The following is a 7842-nucleotide window of genomic DNA, read 5'->3' as shown; positions in this document are numbered from 1 at the left end:
CACAACAGACAAACACTTGCTTTACAAACCTGATTCTTTCAGTATCTGCAGAGCCATCATTTTCCGCTCTTGTGCCATTTCCTTTTTTGATGTTCCAAAATGTAAAACTGGAACAGCTGGAAATGCCCTCACTATTGCCCTCGCCATCTAAACAAATAATAATATTTACAAACAATGGGTCTCATTCATGAAACACGAGCAGAACGAATTTTTGTGTAAATCGTGTGTAAAGTGGTTCTGCCGTAAATTTTCGGATTCATTAAAATGTTCATATTTTCCAAATGTTAGTTGGTACGAAAGAAATCTACACCTGCTCCCAGCCACGCGTGAGTGCGTTTAACATCCGAACGTTTTGCTCATTAATAAGGCTGCATTTTAATTCACCTTAATCGGGTTTATTTGACGGGGTTATATGTCGAACCATTTTCTTTTCAGTTCTGGGACTGTTCGATTAACAGATGAAACTCCGTTAACTGCATCTGTAATATGCTGCCAAGCTTCCTTTTTTTTTAGGACCTGATACGCCACTATAAATAAAATGTGGCGTTTTGAATGAACTTCTGATAATAAAACTTCAATTTCTGCATCTGAGAAATTTCTCTTTTTCATTCGCTTTTGAGAAGACATGTTGAAAATCCTTCGTTTGGTGTCATAATATGATGCCCATATATAGTTGTCAGTCGGATTTAATGGGCGGGATTTATGGTAATTGAGAATGAGCGTGCACGCGCGTCCCATTTACGGCTGATTGGAATTCATTAACACACACACACACACACACACACACACACATTTCACTATCACATCTGACGTTTACGAAGTATTTGTGAATCAGGAGAAGAGTTTTCGGGAAGGTCTCTTTACGCGCAAATCACTCACATATTTACTCGTATATTTACGAATGTTTCATGAATGAGACCCATTGTGTGGACTGTGTCAGACTAGGTCAGCATTCCCAACTACAATATTCCAATTATTTTGTATTGTCATGTTGTGTAAATTGTTGAAACAAACATCAACTTAATTTATGAAAGAAAACAGAGAGATAGATATTACAAAACTTCACATACCAAGGTGACAATGACCCCACAGCTACTGGCATCCTGCTGGACTGGATGTGTCAGAACTCCTCCTTTCCATTTTATGTCCACCCACCCACAGTTTTTCCATGGCACGTTTTCCTCATCTGTAGGTACTCACTGTATGTGATCTATTACGGGAATATGTATTAATTAGGAAAAGATTACAAAAAGCTTTGCTTTCAAATGATAAGTAAATTCTAAACTTATAACTCTTCTTCTAATCGTGAAAGTCTAAGTACTCCCAAATAATTCTCTTAAACTCTTAATTTCATTAAGTTTATACTAAACCAAATTACAAGGTATGGCATGCAAATAAATCCATTAATTTAATGTAATTCAAAGTCTTCACAACATTTGTAATGTCTCCATAAATTGTGATGTGATTAATTTAATTTGCAATTCGGGGAAAATATATGATATAGTGAATTTCCTTAATTTTTTACCAGGCTATTGGGTTAATATTTGGTGTAACCCTTTTAGTGAATGTATATCAGTGAATATGCATCTCCACCAATGACCACTCCTTGGTTTAGGAATTTAATGAGTTATAAAATGAATACCTGATTTTTTTGGCAGCATGAATGGAATCCGCTTTCTCTGTTATTTTTTTGAAGGATCCATCAAGTACACTGTGTGGTTGACAGCATTTATGTACTGAAAATGATAAGGGGGAAATGCAACCAATACATCTTTTAATAATACACCAGACACAGTAAATAATGACATATAGATATCATTCTGCTACTCACCAGAAGTTTCCAGTGGACGTCGCAGATGTTCACGAATGAAAGAATTGCCTGGTAATTGTCAAAGTTGACCTAATGAAGAAGTTAAATAATAATGGGTAAAATAATATTGCTAATTACATTGTCCATTTAAAGAAGTGTTCACATATCCACTATAAAAAAAGTGTTAAGAGTTTTAAATAATTTGTAAATAACAATTAAATAAATCAAAAAAATTCAATGTGAAATTCAATAACAGAATGTCTTGTACTTTTGTAAGTGACACTGAGTCCTCTCCATCTGAGGTGAAATTTGTCTGTAGACAAAACAGCTAATATATGAGTTTTGGGGGGCTCTAACTTTGGAAGACAACATCAGAATGTCCTGAAACATTGTAGTTGACACCGTGAGACGGTGTCCTCTCCATCTGAGGTGAAATTGGTCTGTGGAAGCTAGGACCTTGACGTTGTCTTGCCGAGATACACCGGTCTCTCCAGGTTGGGTTGTAGACTCGTGGCTTCAGAATGACGCCGGTTCAACGAATAACGTGATTGGTCAAATCCATTCAACAAGGTAACAACACAAGCTTTGATTGGATCTCACTCCGGCCAACGTTTGTGATCAGCTAGCGAAATTAAATCTATTTTTATACTTTAATGTGCAACAATTGGCGTTGGAATTTTTGTGAATTATTCATACAGCCAAATTAAAAAAATGAGCCAGACAGCTGCTGGGTATATCAAGTCAAAAACTAAACAAGATAGTAGTACTTGGCCCAACGTCTAAAATAGTGGTTCTCAACGGGGGTGGTACCGCGTTGGAAGCAAGATTTTTGAAAGGGGGGCGTTCACGAGTTTAAATATGTAACGCAAATTTTTGTTCATTTACTTTATTCAATTTAAGCATTTAGTAATTTAGTTGTAATAAACACTTTAAGCGGGCTATTTAATAAAGTGTTAGGACTATGTTTTTGTTAAATTATGTTGTAAAACATGCACAGAGACTCAGTGTGATATCATATTGTGTGTGCACGCGCATCTATGGTGCGTGTGAAAGAATACGTTACCTCAGCAGCGCAAACAAAAAACATTCGTCCGCAGCCGCTCTACTCCTGACCGCACGTCCACCGTTAAAGTCACCTTTGTTGTAGGTAGGCACTAGGCAGGTTTTTTGTATTCATTTCTATTGCATTACTATTGAAAGCAGTATCAATAATGTCAAAAATATGATGTGCAGTCAAGTTCCGGTATGTGCTGTGAGTGTTCTCACCGCGCACGCGCACCGGAGTTTTGACGAGTTGTATTTTTTTTTGACGACTTGATATTATTTCTTATTCAAAAGTTTAGAATGCCTAACATTCTAAAATCTTCCAGTTAAATGCGACATGTAGCCTATCGTTACTTTTGCAACGACTCTATTATTTTTCCAGTCATAGACCAGCGCTCAAGCACTGACTAGAATCCAGCGCTGATAAGAATCAGCATTCACGAGCTCAGAAATGTGTTTCGCGCTGACAACAATCCGGTGGTGCCTGGATTCACGCAGCGGAGGAATGGAAAATTGACAAGCCATTAAAAAGTATTGACTTAAGAAACACTTATATTTTTTTCAAATATTTTCAATAAATCATGTTCCCATTCACTCTGGACGAATTTTTTAATTAATTAAACTTTATTCTATTTATAAGGTAAAACTTGTACATTTTTAGGCATTAACTAATTCCAAGCCCTAATGCCAAAATGTTTTCTTTGTTCACCAAGTAATTTACTGGTCAGGCATTATTGTATAAATAATTTGGATAATTTAAATATATTCTGCAATCACATTTTGGTAATGTATTCATTCCACCGTCACATCTGAGCACGAAACGCTGCTTGGGTAGTTTCAAGATATACAAATAATTAATAATATAATAATAATTTAATTGTTCATATGTGTTTAATCTTGTTAGAAGATTTTTTACTGATTATGAACACAAATTAATCACAACAAACCAAATTAATTGTAATTGTATTAATTATACCATTGATGAAAACAAGCTGATACCAAGGTATTTTAGGCCTACAATTCTAACATAATTTTTCATGAAAAATCATGATTGTATTTATTTTTCGAAAGTAAGGTTAATGTAAGCAGCTTCTTGCAATACTCTCCTAAATGCGTAATAAAACCTAAGTGCAAACATTACCGCTTTAATGACCGTCCTTTATTTTTCAGTGCATTTGTTTTACAATATATGGCTATTACTGTCATGGGATTAATATTATAACTAATATTATGTAGTAGTGTAATGTAGACAGACACAACTAAAAGAGGTTTGAATTTTTCTTTGTTTAATTTGCACACTGAATATGGGTTGGCACTTTTAATTTTGAACTCTCAAAGTGCACCAGATTGATGAATTTAACATTAAAATGCACAAAATTTCCTTAGGGGGGGCATGCCCCCGAACCCCCCTAGAAGGCCTGTGAGAAACACTGGTATTGCAATGCCAATGCAGCTTATAGCTTGTTTTTTTTATTAATCACTGTGGAGTACAGTTCAATTGTATTAATAACTGACAATTTTGCACTTATTTCATCTGTTAACTCTCACTCGTTCCTGGTCGCTCATTATTTTGGGGGTGGGGGGCGTTCAGGGATTTGGATATTGGATATCTGGCCCAAAAAAGGTTGAGAACCACTGGTCTAAAAGGTGTGGTTCTCAAATCCTTTCTGTCCATAGATACACTGGTGGATGGAGAACAGATAATTAAGGGAAGCTCCTGGCCAGTGATTTTGTATTTTCTTCCTAGGTTGTTAAGAAAGTTCTGCAATCAACCCCACTGCAATTACATACATTAATTGTAAAATATTTCAGACTTTGCAAAGATAAAAAGAAAAACACACCTAACACAACCATGCATAGGCATTTATGAATATAGCAGTTGCTCAGGAGGCAGAAGAAAGGTCAGTAACAATAATATGGCCTTCTGACGGTGGATTACTGGTGTGACCGTCTCAAGGTACACTGAAATTAAAATAAGTAAATGTAAATGTCAGCAGAATCAGATTGAAGTCTGTCGGATAAAACGAGTTTACTGAATCAGTTGAGTCTGTCTACTATTTTATTCCAACTGTTAACGTTACTCCTCGTCGGAAGCTTGCATAAATATTTAGTTTTTGAAAACTCAAACTGAACACTAGGTTAAGATGTAACCGCCGTAGTTCAACCGGCTCAGAATAAAAACAGAATAAAATATTATTATTGTCGGAAGGGACTAAACTATTGTAAAAAAAAAAAAAAAAAATGATTTACAAACTTTTAAATAATGTTTCTTAAAAAAGTCACCAATTCTAATGTTATTTTAGTCATTTATAATTTGACAATAAACATCTAAATCTTTTTGAGGAAATAAACAAATCTGCCTATTCAGTTTATATTTTGTCGTGTACTAAAGGTCCGTTTTCGGATTTTTCCGCGTTCAGCGCTGTGATTGGTGGTCCAGCGTGGCAACAAGAGACTAATTTCAAATGACAAGAAAATTGACCAATCATATCGCTCCTCTAAATGGGTGGGGCTTGATATCACTAAGTTTATGACAAGATCCGCCCGCTGATAGGAACTCGATCGGGGAAAAACTGATAAAATAGATAACGCTATTCGCTATGAAAACTGCAAGCAACGTTATTGAGGAGGACATCTTTGCTTATATATTATCCACGCCGTTTTCAAGATTGACGATTAACTTAATCTTTTCTTTAACTTTTAAAGGAAGACCTACTCGAGAGCTTAATTATGTGCTGAAAGCCAAAGCTTTTTAAAGCATTTCAACCACAGCCGTTAATAAGCGATTCCACTGGATCACAGCATCAGCCAAGAAGCTTTCCTGCTGGAATTATTTGCTGTTTAGGGTAAGTTATTTAAAATATGTTACGTGACTAATTTGATTCTGGCTGCCAATGTTTTATATGTCCAGCTTTAGTTGAGGAGAAAACGGTTATATTGCAGAATTACTGGTCAGTCTGTAAATTTAGTAGCTTAGCAACCATGCACATTTGCTGCAATTCTACACAAGTTAATTTTCCCCCCAAATCATAATACGGTCATGCATTTAATCAGCTGCTGTGCCAGTCTAATGATATGATTTATTATCAACATATGTGGAAGTGTCTGTCACTAATGTGTTTTGGTCTTATTGCTGTCATGAAGCGTCGGCTTACATTAAATTTAGTTGATTTTGTTGCCAGTTGTCGCCATATTCCGCTGAAACGACGCATCGATTATGTGATGATGCAAGTCTTTGTGATGATAAATTTAATTGTATTACTTGTTAAATTTTGGCTCCAACTCTCACTCTAATGTTAGCTGGCATTTCTTGTCAAATGTAACATGTAGGCTATGTATTTTAGAAGAGGACACGGTAAAGCTGATTTTAAGCTGAGTACTTTCCCCCCGACGAGGGCAGAGGGTGAGAAGGCCAAGGTTAAAGAGTCGCGGTTCGCTACACATTATTGTAGAAGCAACATGTTGATGTTTGCGCTTGCTAACGATTTGTCAATAACTTAGACATTATGCGCCACTCGCAGCCGGAAACTGTATCGCTGTCGAAGAGGATTTACTTGCCGTCTATGATTGGCAAAATTAGCACCTCAATGCACTTTTTTTTAAAGCATAAACATAAAATTATAAAACCGTCGTCAATAGCAACGCATTATAACACAGCGCACATCTCTAATATCACCGCGGACGCGCTCTCGTTTCTTTTAAATGCTATTATAAATGAGGTTACTGGATAATTCAGCAGCAAATGTGATTATAGTGGGGGGAAAAAAATTAGTTTGGAACAAATAAAAGGTAAAATGTTCCACATTGTCACGCTGTGACTCTACAAATCACAACATGTAAATAGGAAAATGTTGGCGTTATTTTGTCACTTATTGGGAGCAGTATGCTAGCTGGAGCCGTTTACTTCCAGTCTTTGTGCTAAGCTAGGCTAGCGGTGGGTGCGTCAGACAGAGTAACAGCACGCATGGAGATAAAAAAGGTATGTATGGACTTATCTAACTCTGGGGGATACGGTGAATAAGCTAAAGTCCCCAAAAGTCGGCGTGTTCCTTTAAGTGGATCTGATTTTATTCTTTCTCTATATGATCTTGACCTCTGTGCTGTGGTATTGCTTGCCATCTTAAAGAAAGAACCAAGACATCATGTCAAACCTACTTATCTATTGTTCTCTTATTTACCAACAATATTGTAACAATAATAAATAATAATATATTTCCTTACTACCTTAACTTAACCCTTTCATGCATGAATTATGATAACCTCAGTCAGGATTTTTTTTTTTTTTTACACACTTTTCAAAGAGATTTTCAGATGTCCACTTGAGTGGACTGCATGCGTTTATGGTTTAAACTGAAGAGATACTGTATTAAACATAATACAATAATCAAACAGATAAAGTATGTGTATTATAACAAACTAATCAATAAAATTTTATCAAATCATGTGAAAACTATAAAATATATACAAAAAATATAAATGCGAAATATTGCAAAGGCAATTGAACTTCATGCAAGTTGCACTTCGCGTATCTTTGATATCAGAACATGAGGACGTGTTCAGTGTACCAGAGTATGGAGATTTACCCTTATTAGCTGATAATTCTGATTATGTTCAAGATGGACACATTTCTAGCATTGCCCTAGCGATACGTTTTTTTCAATCTCATCTGAAATGAGCAGTGTTGGGGGTAACGCATTACAAGTAACATGCATAATGCATTCAGATTACTTTTTTGATGTTACAAGTAATTAATTACAAGTAATGTGCATTACATAATCGGATTACTTTTTGACGTTACAAGTAAAAAAACGCATTACAAGTAACATGCATTACGTAATCAGATTTTGAAAAAATGTTACAAGTAATGTATTACAAGTAACATGCATTATGTAATCAGATTACTTTTTGATGTTACGAGTAAAGAAACGCATTACAAGCAACATGCATTATGTAATCAGATTACTTTTTGATGTTACAAGTAAAAAAAC

General features: G+C 35.6%; 1 long non-coding RNA gene across 1 annotated transcript in view; it reads left to right on the top strand.

Moving 5' to 3' along the window:
* The first annotated feature begins 546 nt into the window (after positions 1-546).
* Positions 547-7842, top strand: part of LOC309482674 — a 460652-nt gene continuing 453356 nt past the window's right edge. The window contains exon 1 of the long non-coding RNA XR_014200355.1: positions 547-924. This is a non-coding gene — a long non-coding RNA (uncharacterized lncRNA). The remainder of the gene's footprint in view (positions 925-7842) is intronic.

The sequence above is a fragment of the Leuciscus leuciscus genome (assembly GCF_965113295.1).
Source record: "Leuciscus leuciscus genome assembly, chromosome: 2".
NCBI lineage: Eukaryota > Metazoa > Chordata > Actinopteri > Cypriniformes > Leuciscidae > Leuciscus > Leuciscus leuciscus.
Note: the sequence above shows the minus strand (reverse complement) of the source record. Positions and strands in the feature narration are given on the sequence as shown.